Genomic DNA, 16,652 nt, shown 5'->3' with positions numbered 1-16,652 from the left:
TGGCATTCCAGCGAACCTTCACTATCGGGATGCGACTTTGTTTCGTTCGTTTGATCTCTTTATCCATGATTTCGACTGGTTCTTCCACAAAGTTCAGGTTCTCGTTGATCTTAGTTTCATCGAGAGGAATCGTAAGGGTTTCGTCAGATACGCATTTCTTAAGATTTAAAACGTTGAATACAGGATGAATGTTGTTGAGTTCTTGTGGTAAACGAAGTTTGTAGGCTACGAGACCAATCCTAGCGAGGATCTCGAAGGGTCCTATGTATCTTGGATTTAGATTTCCACCCTTTCCGAAGCGTATCATGTCTTTCTAGGGCGAGACCTTCAACAAAACACGGTCTCCAACCTGGAACTCCAAGGGTTTTCGTCGTTTATCGGCGTAGCTTTTTTGTCTATCTCGTGAGGCCATAAGTCTTTCCCGGATTTGTACGATCTTTTCGGTGGTTTCGCGGATGATTTCTGGGCCAATGAGAGTGTTGTCAGGGACTTGCCCCTTGGCTAGCTGCGTGTCGCCCACCTCGGCCGAGCACAGAGGGGATCTGCACTTGCGACAATAGAGGGCTTCGAAAGGCGCAACCTTGGTGCTGGTGTGGTAACTGTTGTTGTAGGAAAACTCGAACAAGGGCAAATGGGTGTCCCACGACTCACCGAAGTCAATGACACTTGCTCTCAACATGTCTTCCAAGGTCTGGATGGTTCTCTCACTCTGCCCATCTGTCTGAGGATGGTAAGCTGTGCTCATATCCAGCTTAGTTCCAAGAGCCTTCTGTAGTGACTGCCAGAACCTCAAAGTGAACCTGCTATCTCGATCGGAGATAATGGACACAGGCACACCATGCAGTCGAACTATCTCTCGGATGTAGATTCTCGTGAGTCTCTCCATTTTGAAGTTTTCCTTGATTGGCAGGAAGTGGGCGGATTTAGTTAGTCGGTCGACAATTACCCAAATGGCGTCATGCCCACTCGGAGACTTGGGTAATTTGGTGATAAAATCCATAGTAATTCTCTCCCACTTCCACTCAAGTATCTTTGTTTGGTGGAGTAGACCTGAGGGCTTCTTATATTCGACCTTTACCTTGGCGGAAGTCAGGCACTTGCCCACGAAGGTAGCGATCTCTGCTTTCATGTTTGGCCACCAATATAGTTTCTTGAGATCGAGGTACATCTTGTCCGAACCTGGGTGAACGGAGTATCTAGTCTTGTGAGCTTCGTTCATTACAACCTCTCAGTAACCACCGAACTTTGTGGTCCAGATCCGGTCCATGAAATAATAGACTCTGTCTCCCTTGATCTCTAGGTTCCTTTCCATCCCTCTTAACGCTTCACCCGACATGTTCTCCGGTTTTAAGGCTTCCAACTGAGCATCCTTGATTTGCGCGGATAAATGGGAATGGATAGTCATGGTTAGGGCCTTCACTCTACGACCTGAGTACTCCTTCTGGCTGAAGGCATCTGCCACCACATTGGCCTTTCCGGGATGGTAGCGGATTTTGCACTCGTAATCGCTGAGTAGCTCAACCCATCGCCGTTGTCTCATGTTCAACTCCTTCTGGTTGAAGATATGCTGCAAACTTTTATGGTCAGTGAAGATAGTGCACTTGCTTCCGTAGAGATAATGTCTCCATATCTTCAATGTGAAGACCACTGCTCCCAATTCCAGGTCATGCGTTGTGTAGTTGACTTCGTGTGCTTTTAGCTGTCTTGAGGCATAAGCAATGACTTTGTCCCATTGCATGAGCACACAGCCTAGGCGCTGATTGGATGCATCACAGTAGGCAACGAAGTCCTCCGTCCCTTCGGGCAGGGACAAGATAGGTGCGCTGCATAGGGCCCGCTTCAACGTTTGGAACGCAGTGTCTTGCTTCTCACTCAAACAAAAGGGTACGCCTTTTTGAGTCAGAGTGGTTAAGGGTTTGGCAATTCTGGAGAAATTCTGGATAAATCTGCGATAGTAGCCACCGAGACCCAAAAATTGATGGATTTCTGTGGGCGTCTTCGGTGCTGACCAGTTCTCTATCTCTTTGATTTTGGAGGGGTCCACGTGTATGCCTTCCTCGCTTACCATGTGACCTAGGAAGGTTACTTTGCGAATCCAGAATTCGCACTTGGAAAATTTCGCGTACAGTTTCTCCGTCCTTAGGGTTTCCAGCACCGATCTCAAGTGCTGTCGATGATCTTCCTCATTTCTGGAATAGATAAGTATATCGTCGATGAAAACGATTACGAACTTGTCCAGGAAAGAATGGCACACCCGATTCATCAGGTCCATGAATACCGCCGGTGCGTTGGTTAGACCAAGGGGCATTACTACAAATTCGTAGTGACCATACCGAGTCCGAAATGCTGTTTTAGGAACATCACTCTCATAGACTCGTAGCTGATGGTATCCTGATCTTAGGTCTATTTTGGAAAAGTAACTGGCTCCTTGAAGTTGATCGAAGAGGTCGTCGATTCGAGGAAGAGGGTAACGGTTTTTTACGGTAAGATTGTTCAGCTCTCGATAATCGATGCACATTCAAAAGGATCCATCCTTCTTTTTCACGAACAAGATCGGGGCTCCCCAGGGTGAGGAACTCGGTCTGATGAATCCTTTGCTGAGCAGCTCATTGAGCTGACTGGATAACTCCTTCATTTCAGCCGGCGCTAGTCGGTATGGGGATTTAGCTACGGGGGTAGCTCCGAGGACTAAGTCGATGCAAAACTCGACTTGGCGTTCGTGAGGGATTCCCAGAAGATCTTCGGGAAAAACATCGGGAAAGTTGCAGACTTCGGGGATGCTCTCGGGGTCTTTAACTTCCCGCTTCTCGTTAATTACGTGGGCTAGGAATGCATAACACTCCTTTCGCAGGAGTTTCTGGGCCTTGATGCACGAAACGATGCGAAGGTTCGAACTGAGTTTATCGCCGTAAATGACAAGAGTTTCATCAGAGGAAAGATTGAGACGTATAGCTTTTTCGTAACAAAGGATATCAGCATGATTGGGGCTCAACCAATCCATGCCGATGATGACATCGAAGCTTTTTATAGAGATTGGTATAAGGTCGATAGGAAAAGAATGATCGTTCAATGTAAGGGTACAACCTACGTATATATCATTAGTGCTCTATTTCTCACCGTTAGCCATCTCGACGGTAAATGTTTCAGTTAGTGGTTGAGGTTTATGTTTGAGAAGATGTTTGAATGCCTGACTAACAAAACTCCTCTCCGCACCAGAATCGAAAAGAATGCATGCATAAGAGTTGTCTAGGAGGAACGTACCCGAAACAATTGTGGGATCAGCGACTGCCTCTTCTTGACCCATCGTCAGTACTCTCCCCGTGCCACCTACTGTTGTTGCCTTAGGGCAGTTTCTCTTGTAATGCCCAACTTCTCCACAACCATAACAGGCTTGACCGACGCCTGCTCCAGATGCCTGATTGGTTGCTTGGGCTGGTGTCTTGCAAAATCGAACTTTGTGCCCCTTTTTGCCACAGTTAGTGCATGACATTTCACAACATGGGCCGGGGTTATGATGGAACTTTCACTTGTCGTACCGAGGAAGGGTACCAGCATATTTACTGGTAGGTGCTTGAGTGGCGGGAGCAGCGGCAGGAGTAGTAGCAGCATGGACTGCCACCGTTTGCAGTTTCTTTGAGGGCTCCTGTAAAGACTGGCCCTTCCGCTGCTTCCAGAACTTTCTTTTCTCACCACTCCCTTTTGCTGGCTCAGGAGCGGTTGCCACTTTATCAAGATCAACTCCATGATCTATGAGAGTCTGCGCCAGGCACTTAGCGCGGTCGAAGGTGTTTGGCCTAGCAGCCAGGACATTTCCTTTGGTGGGTTGCGTCAGTCCCCAAATGTATCTCTCTATCTTTTTGCTTTCCGGGGTGACCATTCCCGGACAAGGAAGTGCTAGGTCTTCGAACCTAGAAGGGTAGGAAGCAATGTCAGATTCCTTTGTCCTTAGGTTCCAGAGTTCGTGCTCTAGTTTCTGCATCTCGCCCCGTGGCAGTACTCAGCTAGCATGAGTTCCTTTAAACTTTCCCAACCCATAGCATTTGCCACTGGCAGGGTTAGGGATTTGACCCGACCATTCCACTAGGTCAGTGCCCTGTTGGCGAAAGTGCAAGCGGAGAATTTTACTTTGTTGGCCTCAGAACAGGAACAGATTTCAAAAATGGACTTGATCTTCTCGAACCATTGGGTCATGGCAATAACACCTCCTTTGCCGTCGAAAGTTGTGGGTTTCACATTCATGAAGTCCTTATAAGAGCACTCCTTTTGGTGTCCTTGACCACTTTCATGATTTTGGGGATAAGTACCACTTCCTTGCCCACCAGATCTACCAGAATTAATCTGTGACCTTGCGGCTGTCACAGCAGCAGTAACAGCTGCCTGGAATATAGCGGGATCAAACTGAGGGGCGGTGGTGGTGGTGGAGTGTCGTCGTTTCTTCTGACGGGTCTTTTTCGGGGAGGCATCTTGTTCTAGAAACAATCAGAAAGAAGAGGATGGTAAGTCCTCAAGATATATGAAACAAAATATATCTCATCTTGTTAATAAAGTGTTCTACCAAGCGATAAGCAAAGAAAGGTTACTAATGCAAGTAAGTTATCGCTAGGAAACGAATAGGTAGCAACACTAGGAATGAATTTCTACAATGTATTCGGCTCTGGCTAAAATACTCCTACAGTATTTTAAGTTGCATGATTTGTTCTTTTGATACCTTGTTGAATGGATACTGGGTAAGTTTTAGGCCTGTTGCAACACCAAAGTCACTCCCAAGCACATGTTGGTCATGTCTCGAATAAATATAGTTGATCAGGCTATATTGACCCTAGACATGATTACATAACTGCCCAGGTTTAACCGCAGTGTCCAACAACCAAAATACTTTTGTTTTGTTCTACTCATGATATTGTTTCTGGTATGTAGGTATACTTGTATACTTTTTGTAAAAATACTTATATTTTTAAAAGTATACTTTTAGTTCAGAGCACTTAGGCCCCTTAGTGTTTATAGTTGTATACCATGTAAGGTTCGGTATACTTAGTTCACTATAAACAATAGCTCTGATACCAATCTGTCACACCCCAAAACCAGAATGGCGGAAACGTTCCGGGGCGGAGGACGTCATGCGTAGTATCACAACAGTTGTATCATAGTAAGCGAAGTAAACACAACCATTACATTATAATATGAATATTTACATTGTTTAAAAACATGGTTTATACATAACAGTATATAACAAAAGTAAAAGACGTGACTCCAAAATGCTCCGTCTTCTCCAAAAGTTGGCAAGAGTACATGTCTAATGTTGCCCTGAGAATACAAGCAGTTTTGAAAATATTAGCATAAAGCTGGTGAGTTCATAAGCGTTTAGTTCTGGTGAAAGAAATGTTTCTTTGATCCTTTGAAAAGTATTTCCCAAGAAAATCCTGTATTTTCTTATAAAAGATGTTTGGTTATCCATTCGTTATTTGTTTAACAGCCTGTTTATGTAAGGTTGAGTTATCCCAAGAAAATCCTATATTTTCCTTAAAAGTTGATAGTTGGTTAACTGTTCAGGAATGAAGTGTACAAGTATCTACCATACTTGTATCGTTAGATGTAGTTTCCTTGAAAAACCATGTTTGCTCTCTGTGAGATGTATTAGCCTTATTACATAAATAAAAACTAATAAAATAAGTAGTGAACTAGGTCCTAAGGGTATTACTAATGCCCTCTAGTAATCAAATCGGTTATTACTTTGAGGTTAGTTCACTTGTTTCATTATTACAAAAGTAAATTTCCGCTATCTAGGTTGTGAGTGTCATAACCGTACTTAGATTGGATATGGCACGTAACGGGGCCAGTATCTTTTTATGACTTTGTCACCCCTGAACCTATCGGTCCCGTTGTAGGTAGCAGCGAAGGTGTGGGATAGTTAGTCCCATATAGATCTATACACAAAAGTCACGCTCTCCCTACAAGAGATTTTGGTTACAAGGGTAATCCTACACTCGCGAATCCGGTGGAGTGTTACCAAGGACGTGTCTCAAACTTAGCCTAACAAATTTACAAGTAATAATACTGAAAATCCTGTTTATGGTTTGCATGAATCCTTTATAAAATAGCACATTTTATGACAATATTCACAAGTTCCTTGCTTTAGTTTTCAAAACTGTTTCTACAAGTTGATTCTTTAATCGTTTGGGCAAAACTGTTTTCCCGTGTTAAAAAGCATACTGAATATGTAAGTATTTTATACGAAATAATATACTTTGAGTACAAGTTTCGTTGTACTTTTTCTTGTATTCTCCTCCTGAAAACATGAAAAACTTGGAAAAGGTGTAGGGGTATGAACTCACAGTTTGACGTGGGATTCGAGTGTAAGTTGCTAGGGATTGCTGTGTGTCAAATAAAGACTCGGGCACAAACGGATCCTATTTAGCATGTAAAAGTACATATATACATTAGGTGAGGGCTTAACACTATTTGTTATGGAAGGAAACCACCTTAGGGACTAGGAAACACTTAAAAGTAAGTGTTAGAATCACATGTGTTTGAAGAGGGGAGTTTGCGGCCATAATCAGGAGTTTACGGTCCATATGTTTACGGTCGAGGTGTTTACGGTCCATGGGTTTACGACACATGGGTTTACGGCCGATGTGTTTACGACCGTAAACACTTGGTGAAAGATGCGATTTTCGGCGTTTGAAGGTCCTTTCTAGCCTTATGGAAGTGTTCTAAGCCTCGTTTTTAGGCTTAGGAGGGTGTTGTGGCAACTTTGCACCCTATAAATAGAGTTTATGGTCAAGGGAGATTGCCTTGACCGTAAAAACCCTTCTGGTCACGATTTCTAGATGTTTAACAAGTGATTCTTGTATCCTACAAGCTAAGAGTAGTGTACTTACGTAGTGGAAGCTTGAAATGAGGTTTTTAGCCACCAAGAACTAGTGTGTGTTCTTGGTGAGAGAGAAAATCTAGAAAAAGATGAGATTCATGAGATAGGAACATGGATTTACCACTAGAAATGGATTTGAAACAACATTTAAGGTGGAAAAACACTTACTTCTTGAAGATCTGGAGCAATTTCGAAGTTTGTAGAGAGAGAGAGAGAGAGTAGAGAGAGAAAGCTTCTGGAGTGTGTAAAGTGAGAAATGAAGGCCACTCATCCCTTATATAGGGGTAAGTTTACGGCCAAGGGGTAGGGTGGAGGGTTTACGGCCGTGAACACGGTTTATGGTCGTAAACAGGGTTTACGGCCGTAAACAGGGTTTGCGGCCGTGAACTCCTCTCGAAGGGTCGTTTGGCCCGGATGCTATGCTTTGACTTAGAAAACCTCGTTTTTAAATACGAAACTCAGTGAAACTGAATTTAGAATAATCCGTTGGACGAAAAATAATACTAACGTAAACGGAAATAAATAAAAACCCAAATTTTATAAACGGAAACTGTGTAAGGATAACGGAAAAAGTTTCGGGTTGTCACATCTTCCACCAAAATCCGTAACTGGTGATACCCGGATCTTAAGTCTATTTTCGAGAAGTAGTTCGCGCCTTCAAGTTGGTTGAACAGATCGTCAATGCGAGGTAGAGTATATTGATTCTTGATGGTAAGTTTATTCATCTCGCGGTAGTCTATGCACATGCAGAATGATCCATCCTTCTTCTTTACGAACAAAACTGGTGCTCCCCAAGGCGAGAAGCTTGGTCTTATGAAACCTTTGCTAAGGAGTTCGTTAAGCTGGCTGGATAATTCCTGCATTTCAGAAGGTGCAAGACGATAGGGAGATTTGGCTACAGGGGTAGCTCCAGGGATTAAGTCGATTCGGAATTCGACTTGACGTTCGGGAGGCACTCCTGGAAGATCATCGGGAAAAATGTCGAGAAAGTTACAGACCTCAGGAATGCTCGCGATGTCTTTCACTTCTTACTTTTTGTCTACCACGTGAGCTAAGAAAGCACAATACTCTTTGCTAAGGTACTTTTGTGCCTTGATGCAAGAAATGATCCGAAGGTTCGTTCCGGGTTTGTCGCCATAAATAACAAGAGTTTCGTTAGTTGGCAAGTTCAGACGAATGGCTCTTTCATAGCATAGGATGTTAGCATGGTTGGAGCACAACCAATCCATACCTATTATGACGTCAAAACTTTTGATAGAGATCGGCATTAGGTCTATTGGGAAAGAAAAGTCATTCAAGGTAAGGATACATCCTATGTATATATCATTGGTGGATTCGGATTTCCTGTTAGCCATTTCGATTGTGAATGTTTCTTTTAGTGGTTGGGAGTTTTGATTTAGTAGATGTTTAAAATTATGGCTCACGAAGCTCTTCTCAGCACCACAATCGAATAGAATGCATGCATAAGTATTGTTGAGAAGGAACGTACCCGTGACCACTGCAGGGTCTGCCATCGTTTCTTCATGCCCCAGTGCTAGAATCCTCCCAACTCCACCTGCATTTCCAGCTTTTGGACAATCTCTCTTGAAATGCCCCACATCACCGCATTGGTATCATCCTTGACCTACTCCATCGACAGGTACTTGGTTAAGTCGTTGGGGTGGTATTCTCCAGAATCGGGCAGTATGCCCTTTCCTGTTGCAGTTACGACACTGCATTTCTTGGCAATTTCCGTTGTTTGCACTTGTTTCATTTAGGGAGGTTACTAGCATAGGGCTTAGTTGGTGCAGGGTTATTAGGGACAGTAGCAGGTACAGTGGTAGGTATGGTAGAAGGTATAGTAGCGGCATGGACTGCCACTACTTGTTGCTTCTTTGAAGGTTCCAGAGGAGATTTGCCCTTCCTCTTGTTCCAACCCTTCTTGTTGTTGTTGTTGTTGTTGTTATTGTTGTTGGTTTTGTTTCCCTTCGGTAGTTCTGGTAGTGCAACCACTAAGTTTTGACGGGCTCTGTGGTCGATAAGACATTGTGCCAACTCTTTGGCACTGTCAAAAGTAACAGGCTTCAAAGCTAAAACACTTGACTGAATTTGGGGCGACATACCCCAAATATATCTCTCAATCTTTTTTCTCTCCATAGGAACCATATCCGGACAAAGAATTGCCAGATCACAGAACCTATTGGTATAGGTTGATATGTTAGAACCAACCATGGTAAGACCCAGAGTTCTTGCTCAAGTTTTTGAATTTCCCCTCGCGGACAGTATTCCCGCATTAACATTTCTTTTAAGTTCTCCCAGCTGATCGAGTTTGCCACTACTAGAGTAAGTGACTTAATGTGGCCATTCCACCATGTTAAACCTCTATCCGAAAAGGTACAAGCAGCGAATTTGACTTTGCTGATCTCCGAACAGGAGCAAATTTCAAAGATTGCTTCTGTCTTCTCAATCCATTGCCTTAAAACCATCACTCCTCCAGTTCCATTAAAGGTCCTGGGTTTAGCATTCGAGAAGTATTTATAAGTGCACTCTCGCGAGTGCTCATGACTCTCGCCATGGTTAGAAGGATGTGCACCAGCTCCCGACCCACTAGCACCAGGAGTATTGATATGAGACATGGCAGCAGCTACAGCTGCCGTGACCGCCGCTTGGAACATAGCCGGGTCGAATTGAGGAGGTGGTGGTGGCGTCAGTGCTTCATTGACATGTCTTGGATTTCTACGAGGAGACATCTTTTTCTATAAAAGTCAGTAGATAAAAAGATAGTGAGATATCAAGAATGAATATGAATTTGATATCTCTGAACTAAACACTTAATTCAACATGGATCTTGTAAAGAATTGGAAATAGAAATCCACTGCAAGTACAACTTGCAACAGGATAATATTAAATTCAGTGGTTATTTTTCAAAGAGTATGAAAATACATGTCGACTGTATCGGTATATTAAGTATATGTAATCTGGAAAGTTGACCTTAAAACAGGTCCATAATATACCACAATACTGAGGAAGTGTCGACATCAAACCGAACTACCGAAAATAAAATTTTCGATGTCGTATCGAAAAACATGAAAAATAACACTAGAACATGTCTGTACTATAACCAAAACTTTGAAATAGGACATTTATGAAAATTGTAATAACTCTTGTTGAAGTAAAGTGCTTATTGTTTTATTGATACCCGGTTTTGTACATATCGTGAAAAGTAGTATATACATTTGATATAGAAAGTAGTGAGTGGAAGTAGTGCGAGCACTACTTGCGACGGTTGCTACGACGGTTGCTGGGTTCCGCTTCGTCTTGTGCTTTCCAGCGCCTTTCTTGGGCAGCTTGATGCTCTCTCAATTCTCTTATCTCTGATTGAGCAGCATTGACTTGCCTCTGAAGGGCTTCTGTATGATGTTGGGTATCATCCTGCATTTCATCAATACGAAGGATATCTGCAGTGTTAGCCTGCGCACCGTATTCACTTGTAGGATTCGATTGATTGAAATCCTTGATTGATCGGCTTGCCAGGCTATTCGGTTTACTATAACTGGAAGAGCTCTATCGGTTGTTCCTCCTCTAGATACGTTATAGAAACCTCATGCCATTCCGTAAGGAGGGCGTTGGCGGTCTTGTCGACTCCAATGGTTTATATAGTGGCCCCATTCTGGTATGGGTTCTTCTTCATCTTGTCTCAAGGGACGCTCCCCAGGATTGCAGACTTGTGGTTCTGTGTCATTGCCACTTGATTCACTATCTTCAAAGGGTTCTTCATCTAATTCTGAAATCCAACCCGCGCCTTGTTGGTTGTAGGGGTCCCCAGGTAAATTGTGTTCAGCCATAGGTTCTGTATTAGAAGTAAGGCTAGTAAAATACTCTCCGTAGTATTTTAATCTTTGTATTCTGTTCTATAGTTCTTCTGAATATGCAGGGTAAGTTTTAGACATGTCGCAACGCTACTATCACTCCCAAACACATGTTGGTCATATCTCAAATCAATATAGTTGATCAGGCTATATTAATTCCAGATATGATTACATAACTGCCCAGGTTTGACTATAGTGTTCAACATCCAAATACTTTTAAGTTCTTATGACTGTGATATTGTACTTGTAGGTATGAGTGTTAGTATACTTCTTGTAAAAATACTTAGAATTTTTAAAAATTATACTTGTATTAAGAGCTCTTAGCCCCGATGTATTTATAGTTTGTATATCTTTTATGGATTGATATATTGAGTTCACTATAAACAATGCTCTGATACCAATCTGTCACACCCCCAAACCAGACGGCGGAAACGTCCGGGGGTGGAGGACTTCATTTGTAATATCACAACACATGCATCATAGTAATCAAAGTACAAACAACCATTGTATTTAGAGAGTATAAGTATTAACATATGTTCAATCATTGTATATTGAACCCAAAATAGTTATACAAAAGAAGAAGATATGACTCAAATTAGCTCCATCTTCTCAAAAAGCTCAGGGAGTACCTGTTTATTGTTTCCCTAAGAATACAAGTAATTTGAAAAGAGAGTATCAACATAAAGTCGAGTGAGTACATATGTATTTATGTTTAAAAGGATGTTTCGGTATCTCGAATATGTAAACTGTTCCAGAAAATCCTATATTTTCTACTGTATATGAAAAGTAGTTTTATTCCCATAAAACCGTTCCATTTGTAAACCAATGTTCTGTATTTGTAGAACTTGTAACTGAGAGTGTGCTTGGTTTCACCAGCTGTTATTGAAAACTGTATTGTACTATTGTAGTTGTATTGTGTAAACTGGTACTTTGAAGGTGTACTTACGTTTAGTTGATTATACACTAACGTATTGTTAATATCTTTTTAATGAGTTATTATAACCATACTAAGACATGATGGCCTGAAACAAACGCATTGTGGGCGTTTAAACTGTTGATAACAATTGCCACTCATTGGCGTGTATGCCTGACTGTAGCTAGCAGCCTGAGTGTGGGGTTGTCAATCCCAATATAGATCTACACATAACTTGTTTCGATCCACTGAATGGAGACTCTGGTTATAATATCAGGACTTTACCTTGGTTGTCTAAATGAATTAAACAACCTGAATTTAATGACTCATAAAAAGCATATAAACGTTACATGTATATTAGTCATGAAAACCCAATCATTCTAAAATAAATGATTTGACAATTGTAAACCATTGATTTGTTTTGAATCAAAACCCTTTATTTGTTTTGAATCAAAACCCTTGTTTCTTGTAAAACAGTGTATTCTAGTATACTTGAATCATGAATTATTGTTCTATGTATCATAAATTATACCTATTATAATTTATATGTACTTTCTGAATCGGTATTTAACTATTTTTGCATGTAACCACTTGCTCAACATGTTACAAAGGTATTTGAACTGATGAAATAACTTTTATATTTATATACATACACAATTCTATATATAAGTAAAATTTAAACGACACTCGGACAAAGAACTGGTACTATAAGCCCACATCCAAACAAGGAAAAGAACTGGTATATATATATATATATATATATATATATATATATATATATACAAATATCAATTTTGGGGAAAAATATAAGTTTATAAAAGAGTTTAATGTTTTGAGTATTTTTGATGATTTAATGTCGTTTTATCATGATTTGAAATCATGATTTTATAACACAAAGTTCTTGTGTTATACTTGTATTCCCCCCCTTAAAACAGTAGAAATTATGAAAATACGGGGGTATGAACTCACTTGATAGGTGGTGATTTGGACAACGTTTCGTTTCCTGGAAAGGAGTTTATTTGACGAAAAACCGGCTTAAATCGAGCAGAGTTTCGACTGGAGAAAGTTGTTTTTCTCGGGAATCTCGGGGCTTCAAGGCTTGCTTAGGGTTCGAAATATGATACCGGGGCTTTGGGGGTTGTTTGTAAGTTTATGGAAGTGAAAGGGGTGAAAAATGTGAAGAAAGGTGAAAATTTGGGTGAAATGTGTGAAAATTCCGGAGAGTCTCGCACCTCTTATATAGGCCGAAGCCTCGGATTTTAGTGTTCTTTATATTTTTGGAAACCTTGTTACAATGTCTACCACTTGGTTCATCCTAATCGAGATTGTTTGATACTTTATTTTTGAGGGTCAATTATGTAAATATACACAGAATGCTAAAATTTCTCTTCATTATTTTAAAAAGAACTACAAATTGACCTACATTATTACATAGGTTTGAAATAACGGTTTGTTACATAAAGGATCTCACAATCGTAATCCTTCATCACATCTAACCACCGACGCTGCCTCATGTTCAAATTCGACTGATCCATGAGGTACCTCAAACTCTTGTGGTCCGTGTAGATAGTACACCGAAACCATAAAGCTAATACCGCCAAATATTGAGGGCAAACACCACATCCCCCGGCTCCAAATCATGCGTCGGGTAGTTAGCCTCGTGAGGCTTCATCTGTCTCGAGGCATAAGCTACCACATGCCCACGCTGCATCAACACTGCTCCCATACCTGTGATCGAGGCATCACAGTAGACTACAAAGTCATCTACTCCCTCCGGCAGGGTGAGAATCGGCGCCTCGCACAGTCGCTGCATGAGTGTCTCAAAGGCTGTCTGCTGCTCAGGGCCCCAACGAAAAACCACCAACTTCTTGGTCAGTCCGGTCAGCAGAACTACTATCTTGGAGAAATCCTTGATGAATCTCCTGTAGTACCCTGCGAATCCCAGGAAGCTCTGAATCTCGGATGGAGACCTCGGGACCTCCCACTGCATCACGGCCTCAATCTTGGCCGAATATACTAATATACCCTTCTGGTTGACAAGGTGCCCCAGAAACTGCACCTCACGCAGCCAGAACTCGCACTTGGAGAACTTTGCGAAAAGTCTCTCCCTCCTCAAGGTCTCAAGCACCTCCCTCAGGTGTTCCTCGTGCTGCCCCTCAGTCTTGGAATAAACCAAGATATCATCAATGAATACTATCACATACCGATCCAGCATCGGTCTGCACATGCAGTTCATGAGATCCATGAACGCGGCTGGAGCATTGGTGAGCCCAAACGGCATCACCACAAACTCGTAATGACCATAGCGGGTCCTAAAAGTGGTCTTCTGCACGTCCTCATCTCTGACCCGCATCTGGTGATATCCGGACCGTAGATCAATCTTGGAAAACCAAGATTCTCCCTGAAGCTGGTCGAACAAATCGTCTATCCTCGGGAGTGGGTAACGGTTCTTCACTGTTACCTTATTCAGCTCCCGGTAATCGATGCACATACGTTACGACCCGTCCTTCTTCTTCACAAACAGGATCGGGGCTCCCCATGGTGAACTGCTCGGTCTGATAAAACCTTTGTCTAGCAGCTCCTGCAGCTGCGTAGACAACTCCTGCATCTCGGGAGGAGCTAACCGATACAGTGCCTTGGCTATCGGAGCCGCACTAGGAACCATGTCAATCCAAAACTCAACCTGTCTCTCAGGAGGTATCCCAGGCAAATCCTCAGGGAATACATCCGGGTACTCTCGTACCATCGGTACATCATCAACCATCGCCTTACCCTTATCCCGGGTATCCATAACATAGGCGACGTACCCCGCGCAACCCTGATGGAAGTAGCTCCTCGCTCTCGCTGCTGAACAAAGTATCGGTCCGTGCTGTGGCCTCTCGCGCTGAATCACTAACTCTCCCCCACTAGGAGTGCGAACTCTCACCAACTCTAGCTCACAATCAATCACTGCTCCATTGGAACTCAGCCAATCCATACCCACTATAACCTTGGTCCCTCGCAGGGGAATAAGAACCAAATCTACTGAGAACTGCTCATCAAATAATCGCAGTGTACATCCTCTATGAACTCCCACGACCCTGACGGTTCTGTCGTCTGCTATCTCCACGTCAAGTGGGTAATCTAGCTCCCCCGGAGCTCTGCTAAATCGCTTGCTAAGTGCAAGAGACACAAATGATCGGCTAGCCCCCGAATCAAACAATACCATAGCTGAAATGCCGTTCACTAAGAACGACCCTATAAACAACACATAAACATGAGTAATAATCAAAAGTAATAAAGAGGAGATGGAGAAAAATACATACCAGTAACCACATCGGGAGTCGCTCGAGCCTCCTCTGCTGTCAACTGGAATGCTCTGCTCTTCGCCACCGGAGCCTCAGCACGACCCTGGCGGCCGTCGGTAATCCTCAAAGTAGCAGGGGCGTGTGCCGACACCTGCCCTGCTGCTGCTAAACTCGGACACTGGGACCTCTTGTGGCCCCTTTGATTGCACTGAAAGAAAATCAGATCGGATGTTGCGGTGATAGTGGTAGTAGCTACACAATACCTACTCATATGCCCTGTCCGACCACACTTGAAGCAACCGGAACTCCCCGCCTTGCACACACCATCGTGCAACTTGCCACACTTGCCACACCGACTATGGCTCTGCTGTCCCCTAGACCTGCGATCAGACACCTTGGGCTTCTTGCCCGAACCCGCTGAACCAGACACCACCTCTGGCTTCCTCTTCCTTTCCATCTCTAGATCAATCTCCCTCTCATGAGCACTCGCAATCATGTCCTCCAGCATCTTGCACCTGGAGTGGCTCACAAACTGGCGGATATCACTCCGCAACATCTCATGATATCGGGCCTTCTTCATCTCCTCGTCTGCCACATACTGCGGAACGAGAAGGGCCCTCTCCCTAAACTTGGCGGTGATTTCCGCCACAGTCTCTGTCGTCTGCTGGAGGTCCTGAAACTCCCTAGCAAGCTGCTGCACCTCAATGACAGGTGCAAACTCGGCCCTGAACCTAGTCGTGAAATCACTCCAGGTCATCACGTCCAACACAGTGTCATATCCAATGGCTCTCCCGACCTCCTCCCACCAATCTCGTGCCCTGTCCTTCAGAAGACAACATGCTAGTCTGAGCTTGTCCCCCTCGGGACATCTGTTGGTGAGGAACGCGTTGGCGACATCCGCCAACCATCTGGTACTCGCAATGGGGTCCTGAGCCCCATGGTAGTCGGGAGCTTCTTAAGCTCTGAACTCCCTGAAGGTCAATGTGCGCGATCCCATCATGGCCGTTATCTCAGTACGGAACGCGCTCAGCTTCTCATCCAGAAGCTATAAGATACCCTCCTTGACCGAACCGAAAATCACAGGAGTCTGGTCTAGTATGTTGCGTGTGACCTCTGAGGTGATAAACTTCATGGTCTGCTCATCTAACTGCCCGGCTCCAGATCCTGAGCCCGATCCCTCTCCTGCACCTGAGCTACCCATTGCTGGTCTAGAGCGTAAAACCACCATTCTGAAACACATCATAACAAACATCAGAATACTAATATAACTGGAGGGATCACATTCACTACAAGTTCCCTAGTCTTGTCTCAGCCTTCCTTGATTCAAGTACAGATCCTCTGCTTTCAGTAGTATGGCCCCTACTACCTTCCACATCTATCCGTACTTTCCTCAAGAATTGCCTCGACTCTAACAAGTCCCTTCTCCTACTACTGCTGATCTCATACTAAACTCTTCCTAGGCTTGCCCTAGGGTAACCACCAACCCACTCTCCTCTATCATATGCATAAGAAGTCCCTGCTACCTTCCCCTAACTAGTTGTTGAATACTATTACATATCACTAAGACTAGATAATTCTTCAAATGAGCGATCCTGCCCTACAACGGTTGGACTCAAACTAGAGCTGCGCAATAGAGCTAGACCTAACCTTCTGAAATTATTTAATCCTTGCAATATGTAACGTAACATATTCATTTACTAGTTAGTAAAAGATAGCTAAGACTCCTAAAAGCACGA

Source organism: Lactuca virosa, chromosome 1, assembly GCF_052849685.1.
Source record: "Lactuca virosa cultivar CGN04683 chromosome 1, Lactuca_virosa_CGN04683_v6, whole genome shotgun sequence".
Classification (NCBI taxonomy): Eukaryota; Viridiplantae; Streptophyta; class Magnoliopsida; order Asterales; family Asteraceae; genus Lactuca; species Lactuca virosa.
The sequence above is the reverse complement of the archived record's forward strand: the minus strand, read 5'-3'. Positions refer to the sequence as shown.